General features: G+C 36.8%; 1 protein-coding gene across 28 annotated transcripts in view; it reads right to left on the reverse strand.

Annotated features, from left to right (window-relative positions):
- DLG2 (discs large MAGUK scaffold protein 2) overlaps positions 1–17,872 on the reverse strand; it is a 982,417-nt gene that overhangs the window by 178,527 nt on the left and 786,018 nt on the right. The window lies entirely within an intron of this gene.

The raw sequence follows: 17,872 nt of genomic DNA on the forward strand, positions 1-17,872 counted from the left end.
CCTGGACTTAATGCCAGCAATGACATTGGAATGGGATGGTATCAGGGTAATTTTTTAAACAAATGTTTACATTTGTTGACTTGTTGAAAATTTAATCTTTTCACTGTTATTACAAAAAATCAAAACTAAAAACCAAGCTATGTCAAACCACGACATTGAGCTGTAACAGTAAGATGTTTATAGGTTGCAATAAAAATCTTTGATTTGAAAGATCCAATGTTTTTATAGAGTAAGAAGAAATCAGATCAAATTGTCTATAGGAAAAGGCCAGTGAAAGCAGAGAGACAGAAGGTATCAGAACTAGGAAAGAATTACGCGCGTGTGCATGCGTCCGCACGTCTCCCACTTGGTCACGTAACCCTTCTTGCATGCCATGGGCTCTGTAAAAGACTTGGAGAAGTTTACTTGGTGGTATCTTCTGTAGACTCTTTCCCCATGTAGCATTTTGTCACATTTGTTACCTTGTGACATTCCTGTGGGTGTAAAATCCTCTGCTGCCCCATGCCCTCGACAGAAGCAGCCACGTGCCCCTGGACAATGGCACAAGAGGAGCAGCAGTGTGCTGGTGGCCAGCCTGAGCTCCCCACTGCACCAGCCCTCTGCCCCAGCACTAACCACAAACAGGGCTTTGGACAGTCCCCTGGACACTTCATGCACGCTCTGGAGGATCTCCCTACCCCTATCTGGCCCGTGACACTGGATATCTGATACTGACCTCATACTTTCTTTCAGGGATTCCCTAATGCTTAGAAAATAATTTCGGAATATCCACACACTGTTTTCACTGTTCTTCAGGTCCTTGACTTTACCTGTACTACATGCAGGGGAACCTGACATAGTTGGACAATATCACCTGACTGCTCCCTTGGGATATTTGGTTGTCTTTGCCTATTTAGTGCTTTTTATCAGTTATCAGAGACACCCAGAACTGTTGTGTTTTTACAATGCCTTACTGCCAGCTGTAACTGGGCCTTCCAGGGACTGTACAAAAAATTAACCCTAAATTTAATAAAATACTGTTCCATAAATGAGAACTTCACAAGTCCCAGCAGCCTTTATCACAGACATGAAGAAGTAAATCTCCCCAGTCAGTAAGAATACAATGAATACTCTAGAAATTTATCTTACTATTTAATATCTAAATTTCTTACACAAAAGCAATTGAGAACCTCTTAAATAGCATTGTATAATAATTCCCAGACAAAAAACTGCATTAAGATAAAGTTACAATTGAACATACATATCAATAATTTAAGGTAAAATACATTACAGGGATATATTATTTAGCCCCAAGAAAGATTTACAAACCCCAGAAGTTTACAGATCTGGTTATAGTGAAAACAAGGGAGATTAAAAATTGGAAATGTGAAAACAGCTGCCTCAGAACAGTGAAATATGATGGCCACTATGAGAGGCAGCATGCCTTTGCCATCAGACCTATTGAAAATACTCAGTTTTCTAGAGAAACATTCCTTGTGTAGTAATTTGAATGCAAATATCATATGGCAACCTCTGTTGAAGAAGGCACTCAAAAATGTGGCTTCAAGTATTAAATAATTGAAGAGATCTATTAAGAAAACGGTTTTATAATTATGTTTACTTATTCTTAAAAAACTGTTTATAAACTAAGTTATGCCACTTTTAATAATACATTGCTGTCTTGATATAGACATGAAATGAAATCTCAGCTTTTGTCATTAAAATTCCTCTCTGTATGGAACAATTAATTGAGTTTCCAGACTTTGTTCATTTTCTGCTTGGAAAAAATACAGACTATACTATCATGTAAGCTAATGGACCTAGGACCGCAGATCACATGACATAAAATGATTTAAGGGTCCTGTATCGTCTGAAGTTATAGAGGGATTTTTAAAAATTGCACACAATTAACTGAATGCATGAACATAAGGAAACCACTTAAAAGCATGAATTATTCTTGTACTGAATTAATGCAGGACTCTTGTCACCAAAATACATTGCGAACCATGGTGCTCACAACCATTATTTATGCTCAAAGACAAGCTAAAAATCAGCTCAATCATGTAGTGCATACTAAAGATCAAATAAAAGCCTGGCTGCCCAGCAGATCTCTGAGTACTTTACAAATGAAAATGGACTGATACAACAATCATTGGACATGCACAGCTTCCACTGAAGTCACAAAATGTATTTTAGGATTAAGCCACAAGGATTAAGTCAAAAAGCCTGTTTTTGTACATTACTCACTAAAAGACCCCTTGGCTTCCAGATCCAGTGAGCTCAGCAGGGATTCTTTGGTGAATGGGAAGTGCTGAACAGGCTTCTCATCAAATTTCACAATGATCTTACAATCATGCTCCATTACTCCTTGCTACATCACACCTTGTTTTACAAACAATGCCACATAAAGGACCAAAGTGATCTGCAATACCATAACAATAGAATAACCTAAAGGAAAAAGATAAAAAAAAGCCCAACCCAAAAACTTGATAAGCAATGCAAATGCAAGTGGTAGAGTTAAGCAGAACCCACGATGCCTGGTTGTCAATCTTATGCTTTAATCGCGAGGTCAAGAGGCCCTCTTCTGCTGTCATTGTCACAACAGACCATGAACTGAGAGTGAAAATCTGTGGGGAAACAAGGAAAAGATGTGAAAGCACCTCCTTGGGCTTGGAAAAAAACCTCTCACAGAACTCTCCTTTATGATAATCACATTGGAAGAGTGGAGACTCATGTCTTACACACAAAGTTCCAGATTCCTCTGAAGTACAGGAAAAATTGATCTTTTCTGCCCAGTGATAAAAGCCCAGGCCATTTCTGCAATGAAAAGGAGGGGGAAGGAGAGAAGGGGCAGAGCTGGGAGGGAGAAGGAAGGGAGAGCCCCAGAGAGCCAGGCTTATCCCTCCAACCAACAGCTGAGGGACACTGATCCCTTCTGTGAAGTTGGAGGCAGCTGCCTGCATGGCTTTCCAAGGCTCTGGAACAAACAAAACAGGGAAAGGGGTTTTGCAGCCTTTGCCCTCTGCAGCGCTTTCTTGCCCTCTGCAGTCCCAGCACACTGCCTGCTCCATGCTTTAAATCCCTTTGTTTCCACAGCCCAGTGGAAAATTTGTTCTTTGTGTTAGTGTTTCACTGCGGCCAACTTTAAAACTGGTTATGCTCCCATTTTCTCTGGAAAGAGGAATAGAAAATTGAACACTGCATTCTTTCCTATACAGAGCTTGAATATGAAACTATTAAACAACCTAAATACTATTTTCTTTTTGAATATATTTAGCTATATTTTTATTTTTTTAACACTATCTACAACTTTCTTGCTGGAATCCATTAATTCTCTGGATTATTTGGAAGGTATTTCATACCTTCCTTTGAGCTTGTATGTAGTTTTCCAGCCATTATATTTTTAATTTCACATGCAGGATTTTAATACATTGTCTACTGCAGCCATAAATCACTTAAATGTGTTAGAAATAAGATTGCTTAGTAATTGCCATTTTATTTACTATCCTGATGTGGGAAATTTAAATATGACTCAGTTTTCAAACTTAGAAACAATGTAAAAAGACTTAGGAGAGAATGCAGTACAAGTGCAAACAGCAATCAGCAATCATTGTTTTCAATTCCATTAGTAGTAATGTTTTCTTAAAAAAAAAATTACTATGACAACTTTGTGAACTGAACCACTTGTGACTCAATGGATGCTGTTAAGGTCTCAGTAACAACAGCTCTCACCTTATTGTTTTCCAGATCTAGACATGCTAAAGGAGACAACATACAACATCCCTTGCAAGTGGTGAAAGAAGCTGAGAACAATGTGGTGCTCTTGTTCAGCCATCCTTGGCAATAAATACACTGAGAGATTTCAAAGCTAAAATCTCTCCTAAATACAAGAACAGGGATCTACCCATATGACAATGCAATGCCCTCCAATTTCTCCACAGAAGTTAAAACTCTATTATAAGAGGCAGAGCAATAACACCAGTGATAAATACTGACATTTCTGTAGATGTTTTCTTCCAGTCTCTTACCATAAGACTCAACAGACAGCACAGTATCACACCTGGACATTTATTCACACAAGAGAGAAATACCAACCATTTGGTTACTATGTTTGGACCCAGACTTGGACAGCCTAAATCCTTCCCATGCCAAGCCTTTTCTACTGAGTGTATTGGCCTTTCCAAAGAGAGAATATCAAACGTAATTTTATTTTTACATTTATATATATTTTATACCATCTACAGTATACCTATAAAATTTTAAAATGTACTATAATATATACTATTAGTAGACACACTAGCAGGCACATTGGCTTTAAGTCACCTGAATCTGGGTGGAAGGGAGTAAATATAAAATATTTATCTCTATGTTGATTTATATTTGTTTACTTCCTCAGAACACTCAGATTTTCCTGTGCTTCTCTATGGCACCTATAGACTTATTTTAAAACATCACAGAAAAATCTCAAGACAGAAGCATATCTAGAAATGCATTGCAACTTACAAAGCATAAGCTGAACTTGTTTCCTGATGGGGGTCATCTGCATCCCTTTTTCAGAAGGGCATGTTTACCAGAATTGATTTCTCTCCCTAATTTCTCCTAAAATGATTATATTTCTGACAGTCAACTGACAGTAATGGCATTAGGAAAATAGTTCTGCTGTGCTCCTACACTTCTACTCCACTCTAAAGACCAAGAAATGAAGCATCTTATGGGCTTCTGTTTACATGATATGCTAAGAAAAGTGACCCCAATTCAAGAAGGACGTGTCAACATGAGATATCCCAACTTTGTAAAACATAACACAAAAGCACTGTTAAATTGAAATAATTTGGACTTTTTCTGAATTCCTATGGTTTTGAAGCAACCTTTGATATTTTCCTTGAAAATATCTTGGAGGTGAAGAGTCAGATCCAGCCAGGCCTGCCCCATCTCACATGCTGGACGGAGTTCCTTTATTCTAGAACTAACGATGCTTCATTCCCAGTATATTAAACTCATCTTACATGGTCACTTACCAGATATAATGGATGCAATTTTATCTGAAATAAAATATTTATGGGAAACACACAGACAAGACAGAATATGGCAGTTACTGTACTCAAGATAGTCAGCGTTTTCCTTTGCAGCAGTTATTTCCATCATGCTGCAGATATTTCTCCTCTTCTTGGGTTATTTTATGACAATCCTAAATGTATAAAGTTTTTGAGTAATGACGTTAATTTAAGAATTCTTTATTCCAATGCAGATTGACTCCTAACATTGAAACTTACAGTTTCTGTCCAATAACTAAGACTTATCACTTACATTGGTCTCTCTTTACTTTCAAAACATAATTACTGTCTGATCCTTGAAGGTGGCTGAGCTGTTTAACTAAATAATAAGAAGAGAACTATGCAAATTCAAGGACAGAGTTAACACCCACTGCCTGTCAGAACCTCTGCTGTCCCTGCAGGCCTGTTCAGTACACCTTGCTTTTAAATTTTTGAATCCAATCAAGAATGATAACATGACCTATTTCCTGGTACGCAGTACTGGGAATGATGAGACCCACAGTCTTGGGTTGGATGGGACCTTAAAGATCTTCTGGTTCCAACCTCCTGCCATGGGCAGGGACACCTTTCATTAGAACATGCTGCTCAAAGCCCCATCTGACCTGGCCTTGAACACTTCCAGGGATGAAGCACCTACAGCTTCTCTGGGCAACCTGTGCCAGTGCCTCACCACCCAATGAGTATAGATTTTTTCCCCTATCATCTAATCTAAACCTTTTCCAGTTTAAAAAGCAACATGCAACCCATCGTAAAGAAGATACTTACCTTATACTGAGTAGTCTTCCTTTATAAAGAGAATTAATTTCTAAGATAGCTGCAAATTTCAGGTTATTTTTCAGAGATGCAGGGAATATAAATGCAGAGAAGAAAAAATAATGCAGGTACATTACTTTTGGGACACAAGCTGGACTGGCTGTGTATTACCCTCCAAGACATGTAAGGAAATCACTCTGATACAGACACTGCTTTGATAACTTCCATTAGAGGCTGCTTGAATGGTTAAGGAGGTGAGGATCACCACACAGAATTTTGCACAAATACACACCTACACCCATGTGTAGCATAATGGGAGGTTTAAAAGAGAAACACTGAAAAGTACACACACACACACACACACACACACACACAAAACCCTCTGACAATTGCCACCAAAGTACCCAACTGTACAAAAAACTTTTAGCACTCACTTCACAAATGAAATGATAGAACACGAAAGTATGAGGATTTTCCATCTCTCTCCCGTCCCCATTTCATACTCACTCCCTATTCCCAAATGTCTATCTCTGCAAGCCAGGAAAATCCCCACTAATCTCAGTCTCTCCAAGAAAATGAAAAATTCTTGTCTAGGAGGCATATGCATTCAACTGAAACTAAAGTAACCTGGCTTTTAACATGTGTGTTACATATTTCTTTGTGTGTTTAGGCACCAAACAGCACTGAAGCAACAATTAAACTCAGTATTCAGAAATTTTGTTCAAAGTTTCCAAAACCTGAATTTTCTGCGTAATTCTTAGCTGTAGAGCAATTTAAAGCAAATGTGCTTATTACATTAAGTGTTAAAAATAATTATTATAAGTGCTGAAAGTAATTATTGCTCGGGTTAGTCTCACATGTTTCCCTTGAATACTGCAAAGGGAATTAGAATGTCACAAGAAAGTCCTTCAAAGATGTCTGAAAACAAACTTTACTGAAAGGTGATTTATGTCAGACTTCTACATCCCTGTTTAATTTTTATATCCCTTTTATATTAAAAAACTATAATTTAACAGAATTTTATGAGAAATTATCAGTCACATAATTCATGTCAAGATATTTCTATTTCAGAGCGTAACTTGAATGCATGGCTTTGAAAACATTGACTATAATATTGTTGAAACCATCTTCCACCCTGAAACCAGGGGACAAAGTTACTTTCTGCTCAAGATACTAGAGCTTCTAAAAGAAGATGGATTGTCAGGTTAAAATATATAGAAAATGTAACTTTGTAGATAAATGAAGTTGTATCTTTAAACACTTCTTCACACTCAGCTGTAGTTAAAACTTAATTTAAAAAAATTCCATTTATTTCAGCATTCACTTAAATTTCTAATTCAGCCATTACACTGCAACCCATATAGGTGAGAGAGGGTAAAATCAAAGATAATATGTATAATAAAAAAATCAAAGATAATATGATAATATGTATTCAGGGCATTTTTTGTTAAACAAAGGTTTTCCTACTCAATATTAATATTGAAAAGAGGGGTTTTTTTGAAGCTGACATGAAATATGGCATTATTTCAGTGACTCTGCAGTTAATTAAGTATTTTCAATGAGTTTATAATGAAGTATTGAGATTGACAATGAAGTCTAAATCTGATTCTTATTTCTCTTGTCAGCTGCCATCTTAACAGTCATGAAAAGGCAAGTAATGTTAGAAAGAGTGACGTAGATCAAGATAATGGAAAAAAGGGGAATTAATTGTAGAAGTAGCTTGGTAGCAAAGATTTTCAGAGGCATTGAGTGGACTTGAGGAAAAATAGTTTTATCCCAGGCACAGCTCAGTGTATCATCTGAAGCTGTTTACCTTATTACTTACCCACACAAGCACCTATTGTCTAAGGATGTGCAGATTATGATAGCTGTGATGAGATCTCTTGCAGATACCCTTTATCCTTTAAGATAGCTCTTAAAATCTGGCCCTGTGGATCCCAGATTCCAAAGGCTGCATGAGTGTTTATGTCTGTGTGCCAGTGTGCACAGAAGTCTACTCAACAGAATTTCTGCTCTTATTATGGTCACCTAAACATTGAATGCACCTCAAATCAGTATTTTTACTTTCACTAAAGGTCCCATGTATACCACTCTCAGTAGGCAGAGATCAGAGCTAGGAAGGCACATGGAGAAGGGTAACTATTCACTATTTCACTACGTGAAATCCTTAAAAATGCTGTGCATGCCAGTGCAGCAAATAGGAGTAGATCTGAATAGAACTTCCCTCTACCTCTTTGTCCCTCTCTATTTAAAAGTGCACATTTTATGTTTCATTTCTCACACTCTGCTGTCATTCTTGCCCATAGGGAATAAATTCAAATTAACCAACCAATTATCTAGAATTTATTGTCTTGCAATTTTCTATTTTGCTTTGAAACTCTTAAGTTTTTAATTTTTCTACTGGAATCACAACTTTAAGTTGTCTGTAGTTTTTCCCATTTTTCTCTCCCTCCAAGAAAATAATAACTTTACTAACTCCCCTCAAGAATTATTCCTGAGAGAAACTCTTGGCTAGCAACAAACCAAAGGCAGAGACCTCAAAAAGTTTTTTTCTGGCTTCATTAGTGGTTCACTCGTTGAGCTGGGGAAAGCAGTTTGATGTCTGCACAGCACTTTCCAGTAGCTGCATGGCAGGGACACCAGAAGAGGCCTATTCATCTTGCCTTGGCTTTGTCCCTCCAGCCCAAGTCAGTCATTGATATTCCCTCTACAGCTGGTGAGATGAGACTCACCTCACTGACAAGGGCTGAACAACCTCAGAGAGAATTACATCTTGACTCAGAGACCTCGGGCAAGCAGCTTAGCCAATGGCCTCTTTTTAAGAAAGCATTACTCTTTTTTTGTTTGTTTTTGCCTAGTTCTGTATTATAATTAAAAGCAAATCCCTGTATGTGTCAAGAACTGTAAACTTTAAAAATACAAATAATGAAAGACTATCCCAAGCACTCACTAGAATTTTGTGCTGACAGCAGCCACAGCACTGGGCCAAGAAAATCCCTGATATGCTGTTGTCTTCTGTGACATTTATCAATGCCAGCATAATGTTTGTCACTTTATATCAGACTTGCTATCTTTCCTCAGCATGATATCTTCAAAAGCAGGCGATAATCTCTGCATCCTTTGGGAAAACTTCATCCCTGTGAATCACAGAATCAGTCACAGAATCACAAAATGGTTTTGGTTGGAAGGGACCTTAAAGACCATCCAGTTCCAACCCCTCTGCCATGGGCAGGGACACATTTCCAAGAGACCAGGAAGCTCCAAGCCCCATCTAACCTGTCCTTGAACACTTCCAGGGATGTGGCATCCATAAAGTTCCTGGGCATGCTGTGGCAGTGCCTCACCACTTTCTCCCTTGCTGGTGTTTTGCAAGCAAAAAAAAAAAAAAGTAACACCAGAAACTCTCCAATTTGTCTGTTTCTAACGAAATGCTGACACAAATACACCGTGACTTGCAGGATAGATTCAAAAGAAAAACTACTTAATTTTTTTCTTTTCAAGAGATTCAAGGGAAGGTCTGCAGGAAACACCAGGAGAATACACTTTTAATTTCAAATGGAAACATTTTACTTGCTCAGTATTTTTACATAAATTACTGCCAGGAAAGGTTAAATTTTAGTATTCATATTTTCTAGGGACATAAGCTCAACATGCAAGGATTGTACAGAAGGTATATATTGTTATTTTAAGCACATGAACATTGGTAATACTGAATACATTGTGGAATGTCAGCCAGTTAATGAAGTACTTTGTATTTTCAGTCATGTCTCTACATGAAGTAATTCACCTGAAGGCAGAAGAAAAACAGGGTTCTAGTGAGTTTTTGAATTCTAATAAACTAAGATGTGTTAAAATGTTTGGATATAAAAATACTTTTGTGAAGAGTCTTCAACATCTTTAAAAGCCCAATCACCCAGGGCCAGCTATGAGTTATATAACAACTTCTAAAGCTGAAGTTTTTCAGTTACTAGGAAGACTAGGAGAGGCAGTGGCAATAGGATAGGACAGACTTATATTAACTGTAAGAAAAGAAGGAAAAAACACCTGTCACTGAAAGTAACTAAAAAGAAAAACAACAAAGAAACAAACCATGTCTTTGCAAAGTGCAAACATCAATAAGAAGTAAAAGAGAACACATTTCAAAATAAATAGATAACAATAAATAGGAGCTTCTCAGGGTCATATGATATATGAAAGGATGTTGCTGTGAAAGAATTTAAATAGAAAAAATATTGGCAAGACTTATCACCTAAAAAGTAAAAATTGAAAGTAAACACAAAACATTGGCATGAAATGCATTTTTTTCCCCAGATGAAAATCACAACAAAAAAATTGAAAGAAGAAAGAGATTAAGAAAACAAACACTGGAATGGGTTCAGAAATAACATCAGCCTTATTCTGGTTCTATGGTGAATTATCCTTGGACACCCCTCAGCTTACTCAGCAGCATAACCCCTTCTAAAAGGCCAGGACATATCCATAGGTGTCTTTGCCATTGAAAGAAAGTTTGTTTTCTGAAAAAGCTGTCAAGTAAGGGCAAAACCAGAGTTTTAGTGAACTCTAAGACAGGGAAGAAAATCTGTTGGAACAATCTGTAGCCCATATTTACCAGTTAAATGCACAGCTGATAACATTAGTCCTGTTACAAAAAGAAAACCAACTCTTTATTTGCATTCCCAAGCAGACTTATTAATGACTACCTTAACAAAACAGCAAAAAGTGGAAAATACTGAACTTAAATTAATAAATTGTCAAAGGAAATTAATTCATAATTAATTATGAATTAATTTCCACCATAAAGAATTAGAAGATACGCTTTTTCCATGTGTAAATAAATATGACTATGCACAGAAGGCTGTGTATGAACAACAACAACAAAAAAAAAAAAGCAAGACCTGCACTACTAATGAAGCTTAAATGACTACAGGAAAAATGTACATTTTCACATTTAAAATGAAAAGAAGAAAAGATGGTTTTTAAAAGGAAATCATACTTCCCCATACAACACTGACAACTGTATATTCTTCAATGAAAACTGTACTATTCAAGGAAATTTAAAGCCAGTTGATAGAAACAAGAGTTAAATATGGGTGAATGAAAAACTAAGTACTTAAAATGAAACATTCATGAAAATGGGAATTGAGAAAGCTCAGGAGTCTGTAAGGAAACAGCAAATACACTCTAGCAGACAAGGATGACTACATTAAACACAAGTGAATCTGCAGAAAAACATTAAGAAAATATATCCACAACTTGTTTCATGCATAGATGCATAGTGAGTGCTGACTATTTCAGACAAAGACAAAAAAGAAGAGAAACAAATGAAAATTCTTCTTTTTATAAAATATTCAATGTTGTATGGGTTTCACTATGTAACTCTACTAAGAAAGTGATTTTTAAATTTATCAGAGGAATTAGAATGTAACCTTTTGTGCCTTATGGGAAGTCTACTAAGGCTTGACTTTACAAGAACATTTGTAATCCCTGGTGCTTCAGCTGTGGCATCTGATGAGCCCCAGAAATATCTGTCAGTGCTGGGGCAATGCCCATGAACACAGACAGAGTCACTCAGGGCCTAGACTTAATTTGCAGAAGAGTGGAAACTGTGGTGAGGACAGCTCAGGCAAACAGAAAGGAAATGCTGTGAGATGAGAAAATAATTTGCAAGTTTATCAGGGAGATTTTTTTAACCATTCTTTCTATTTTAAATATGCTTTAGGGGTTTTTTACTTGAAGTAAAGATATTGTGAAACTTGCAATGAAATGATAAAATTAAAGGCTTTTATTCAACAATGTAAAAATAAAAGCAGTATATTCTAAATAATATGCAGCAAATAGAGGCACTAAAGCTAAACCTAAGGCAAAAGTTTTGCATGGCCAGATAAGTGGGTACTATATTGGCACTTGTGCATTTTCTAAAGGGTAACAAAATTGTATTTATTAGACCATAAGCAAGGCAGAAAATACCAATCTCAACATTTAACCCTGTACATTAACTGCTGAAATAGCCTGGAGCACTCAAGGATTAGTTTTGAACACAACAAATACCATTCAGTGCGCTACATGAAGTTGTGTATTGCAGCCACACAACCCTGTTAAACATCTCCACTAACACAGAAATCTTTGCAACAAAGAGGCAATTTCTTGCTTAGTGAACTCTGGAACTTTTGTGGAAGCAAAACATGTTAAAACTACAAGAAGGGAGAAATAGTTTTGACAGCATCATCTGTCATGCCATCCCTGGAAACATGCAAGGCCAGATTGGATGGGGCTCTGAGCAACTGATGTAGTTGAAGATACCCCTGATCATGGGTGGAGGTTTGGAACTAGCTGGCCTTTATAGGTCACTTCCAATTGAAATTATTCTATCATCTGGCTAACCTCTTTTCAATGGGCACTTCACAGACAAGTAAAGGAGGCATGGGCCTGCAATTTATCAGCTAGAGAAAACGATTTCCTGTTCTTCAACATAGCAAAAAACCTCTGTGGGTAAGTAAGAAAACAGTAGAGTTGGAGATGCCACTGCAAAAAAGAGGGGGGAAAAAAGCAGCCTTTAATATTGCTATTTGAAAGAGTCTCTTGCGTAGGAGAACTCTGGTGCACTATCAACTATCATCAATGAATTGGGATTTGAAATAAAAATTTCTCTAGCTCTGGAACAATGCTGCTCCTCTTATGGTGTCAAGTGAAAAAAAAGGCTCAAATACAAGGGGAAAAATATGCTATCAGAATATTGAGGTTTTTTATTTGTATTTTTCATTCTTTCTCAATTTTCCTAACTTAAAAACATGGACCAAGCTTCTCAACAAAAATCACTCACTGAATTTCAGCAGGACAATCTATGAAACATACCTGTAAACATTTTTTTCTATTTTATTCATCCTTATAATGATGGTGGTTTCTGCCTGAGGACAACGGGAGGGAGGATTTTTCACCCCCCCACCGTGAGTAGGACAGTACTCAGGGCAAGTACCACTTCTGTGCTTGTCCTGGTCTTTCTCCTCTCTCTAAGCTGCTGGCCACTCTTGGAAACTGGATCCTCAGCAAATGTGCTTTGGTCAGATCCAGCTTGGCTGTTCCAAGATTATGTTCTGTTCTTTAATGCACATGCATGAAATGTAACTCTAATATCTTGCATTCTTCGGCAATTCGATACACTGGCTTCCAGATGAAAGCCAACTGCTGTAATGCAACTTTATCCAAGTAATTAAGCTACATTCCTTTTTAACAGCTGGGGAAAAGGAGCTATAATATGGCTAGTCACATTTCAAAGTATAGAAGTAACCTAGGCAGAGATGAATAAGTACAATTATTTTCTTTTTCTTTCGTATTTTTTATCTATCCTAATTCCTACAGCAGCTTGAAAGGTTAAATGTCTGAATCAGGACTGTTGTACCAAAAGAGTTAGTACTCTGAGGCAGGAACAAGGAATAGAAAAGGGGTAAGGGCTAAAAAATATCCACCACTTCAGAGACCTTCACAAGTTACTCCTGGATTTTTCATCTGATATTTTCAAAAAAGTGAATCTCAGCATCCGCAGCTCAAGCAAATGTGTAAGACAAGGGGTACTTTTTCATAAAATCTGGGGCTGCTTATTAAAGTTAGGTCTATTCTAATATACTATGGAGCCTCCTAGAATTAGGAGCAAAAGAATAAAAAAGTAAATTTAGTATCAGAGCTTCCATGATTTGCATAGGTGCAGTTCTTCAAAAATTCCTTTAGCTATGGCCTGCAGAGACAGACACTGCCTCTCAGTGTCTCTCCTTCTCACACTCTGTGTCTAAAGCTCAGCTACTCACCTCACAACCGAGCAGCAGGCACCGAGCAGCAGCTCACTCACAAAGAGAAAAAACACAAATTCTTTCACTGTAATAACTTTTTAACCTCTGCAATGCCAGCTGTTCTAATCAAACTGTAATTAATGAGCTGTTAAGGCAGTTGGTTAATAGGCTTGCTTGAAATATTGAAAGCACATGAAACTTCCAACTGGTTTAACACTTTTCTAGGGACTGTTATGAGGCAATAGCTGCAGAGGTACTGCAATGCAGCACAGCTCAGCTTGCAGACCACTGACAGAATATTTTTCAAAAATCTTAAGGCTACACTTCACCTTTTCACACTGCTGTGGGGGAAAGGAACATGAGCTTTTGAGACTAAAATGTGCAATAAAGATTTTTAGCAGCTTTACTAGGAGACTAGAACTCAGTTTGTCCCCACTCCCAAGCTGTGTCTTCCAGAACAAATTGTCACTATTTCAACCACAGTTCCCTTTTCCTTAAAAATATTTTTTAGTTTAACTGAAAAAATGATGGTTTTCTTTTTTTTTTTCCTTTAATTCCTTCCATACTGTGCTGTACTTGCAACTTTTGCCACTAAGCAGCAAAATATATCCTGAAGAAAAACCTGGAAGTGTAAAATGTGTTTCCCTGTGTGATATATATTCCATTTTAACTTCCACTTAATTGTTTAGCAGGGACAAACTGATCCATCCTAAAATTATTTTCCAGGCTCAGGTGTTTATTTTGCATTTACTTCATGTCTGTGCAATATTTTAAAAGAGATCTGAGAGTTGTTAAGCTGTAAAGGAAAGTCAAAATGCTTCTGATTATTAAAAATTTGGAGTACAAATCTAAATATAAGTGATTGGTAATCTTCTAATTTTGTTCTAAGTGGCTTTTGGACCCTAAATTATCTTTACTCTCATATCAGCCACATGCAGAAGATATGAGTTTTACAAGAATATGAAAGGTTATTTTTCGAAGCCTGTGAGGACTAACTAGTGTGGACTGAATAAATCAACAAACCTCCACATAAACTACATCCACAATGATTATTAAGAGATCATATGCTTAACATTCATTCTCCTCCATTTACACAATACATGTGTACATAACATACAGTACACAGGTTACTTTCAGTTTTGTTAATAAAAGTAAGGAATTACTAAAAAAGCCCAGAGTTATGGCTGCTGTTCCTAAATATGTACTTCTACTGCTGAGCTCTGATTTTTTCAACTTCTGAAATTGATTTCCTCTTGCTCTTCATAATCTATCCCTAATTTTACTCACAGAATTTAGATTTCTGTTTGGATTTTCATAATGCTTTGCCTCCTCTGTTTCTCAGAGAGAAGAGGGAAATAAAGGTAGTGAGTGCAAATGAGGCAAAAAAGGACTGAAGAGCAAAATTGAGGAATTTGTTCTCCATTTATACTATCCCTTTTATTTCCATTCAACAACTTTGCATGAAATCACTGTCTCTTCTATTCACCCTTTATTCATAGTATCTGTGCTCTTTTGCAGCACTTTCACACAGACCACTTTTGAGGGATGAGCAGTGTGGTTCAGCTGAGCACCATCACCAACCACAGATCTGACAGCATTCAAAAAAATGTCATGATGCTATTCTGTTTTGTCTGAGCTCATCTCTGCATTTGAGCATTCCAAACAGAATGATAAAAAAAAGCACCACAATATTGATGGGAAAAGCTATTCAAATTGATGGCAAAGACTAGGGTTTGGTTTTATTTTTGTAGGAGTTACCATTCTTATGAGATTTTTTTGCCAAGTCTCTACAAATAATTGCGAAGGAAGTTCATATGAGGCTTCAAATGTGATTCTGTTTGAAGCAAGGAAAGGGACATATAAACTTTGAAAGCTGTATCTATAATATTTACCTTATTTTCTTCCCACAGCATAGCATACTATTTATTTTTTGGGAAAATACCAAGATAAGAATGCTGGAAGCTTTCCTTCACTGCATAAAATAAGCTTTATCTACTTTCAATTTTAATTGCTAATCATCAGCTTGCTTACAGTATTGACTGGTACTTACATCATCATCACTCAATACCTGAAATATCAATAGCTAGAGGGTTCATTGAATGTTGTTTTTTTTTTTCGTTTTGCAACAACATCTAATGGCTTAATAATCGAAGACATTAAAAAAATGTACTGATCAACATTTGCAGTGACTATTCTTGGATCTCTCCAGAAAAAGCTGAAGTTGTAGTAACAACTCAGAACTTATAGTGTGAAAATGGAAGAAGCTACCAGCCAACTTAGCTTACATACTTTACTAGATTTGGAAGTGTTTAAAAGTGAGAAACCCCTGAGGGAAGTACAACTGTACAGTCTTAAGACTATTTTATGACTATATTCCAATATATTCAAGGAGATAAGATACAGTAAATAAGAAATCAGGTATAAATTTCAAATAAAGGACAAGAAGAGTTCTGCAATAACTTTAGAATAAAATAAGCATTTAGTCTCATATAGAGTGTGTTTGACTTTCTGTGTAGCCTATAAATCTTTATATAACCTTTTGTGAAGGTTATGTAACTCTTAAAAAAGTTTTTTCATCTTTCTTTGCTGTTGGGGAATTCTCAGGAAACAAATTTTTCATTTTACATCTGACTTATGCAGTTTGCATTAACCAGAATCTCAGATTAAAATTAAATATTTCAGTAACATAACGTATACTGGACAACTATAGAGTACCCTCACTACCTTTAAAGATTCATTCATTTCCTATAAAACTACAAACTTTTGGGTCCTGTTTCTCACAAGCTTCACTCTCTGTGGTGTGTTTTGAGCTATTTGGCTGAAACAGAAATCACTTCTTGCTTCACTGACAAGAAGTGATGCAGTTGGGACTAGTCTGCCCTCAACAGGGGCTTCGGTGAATGGAGCAATGACGTAGATAAAATGGAATAAATATCCACTATAATACCTGATAGATTTCATCAGCATCTTTTGAATTGTATGTTCACCAAAACTGAATTTGATACAGGACTGAGCTGCTAAAATGTAGGGTACAAATACGTCAACTAGAAGTTCAATCCTAATAGGAAAAAGCCATCAAGCAATGTATTTTTTTGTGTATTAACAATGACATGGAACAACTGTGACATGCCAATGAATGCTACAAGTACCCAGACACCATGGTGATAATTGCAGTGTAAAATCACCAGACAGCAAACAAGATTGCTGGAACTAATAGGAACATGGCTTCATTCAGAGCCCAGTGCAGATCTCTATCTGTGAGGGAATTACTTTTCAATGCTTATTTGAAATAATGCTGATTATTACTCATGCATTTTTATATTAATATCTTCCATTTATTTAACTGAAGAGAGATACTTTCAATTTCATTTGCTTTCATCTTCCCATTTCTTACTATGGCCCAATTTGTTCTGTTTGGTGACTCAAGCACAGATAAACTAACAAATGGATGCTTGATTCCAGATCTGAAGCACAACTGTACATATGCCTAAAACAGAAGCTGTTTTTCTCCTTGAATGTGATCATCAGGATCCAAAGAAATTAACGAAATTGTCATATTGGATAAATTCTGGAAGTACTAATTCACCTTCCCTAAAAAAACCTGACTGACTGAGCATGTTATTAGAGCTGTTGCTTCACCTGTGAGATTTACATATCTCCTAGGCTGGGCACAATCAGGCAGAATCAACTTGTGAATTGAGCTAGAACTGCTTCCTGAAAAATGATAACACGGCGCCAGCAAATCTTCACAGACACTTGTACTTGCTGAATTAATCTGGCAAAGACTTTAAAGTAATAACTAGTGAAGAGAAAAACCACCTTGAGTTCCAATCAGAAGGTAATATTCCTCTCACAAATTCCCTGAGAACCTCAGATAGTCATTTGGGGCACTGATCATGGACAACAAGGAGTCTTGACCTTTAATTCTGGACTCCAAATCAATCAGTGCCTACTTCCACCCACTGAAACAAGCTTAACTTCTAGAAAGCTAAACATTTAGACAGCAAAATTTGAATGAGATGCATCCCACCTTAAATGTCTTACATTCTGCTGAATTTCCTCTGATGGTTTATTTAGAAAGCTGTCATTTTCTCTAATAAGTACTTGTTATCCAGTCCTAATTGCCCTGAAGGTACAAGGACGCTGTCATCCAAAAGTAATAACGGGAAGCTCTACACATTCTGCAGGAAGCATTTATCCTTGTCTAATTCTAATCTGACTGAAGCAATGTCAGATCTTCCTGGCATTTCTGTTCTCTCTTAACCTATCTTTTGCACTACCTATTTCCAGGAAGAGATTAGAAAA

This window comes from Passer montanus, unplaced genomic scaffold (assembly GCF_014805655.1).
Source record: "Passer montanus isolate IOZ18808 unplaced genomic scaffold, ASM1480565v1 scaffold4, whole genome shotgun sequence".
NCBI classification, from domain to species: Eukaryota; Metazoa; Chordata; class Aves; order Passeriformes; family Passeridae; genus Passer; species Passer montanus.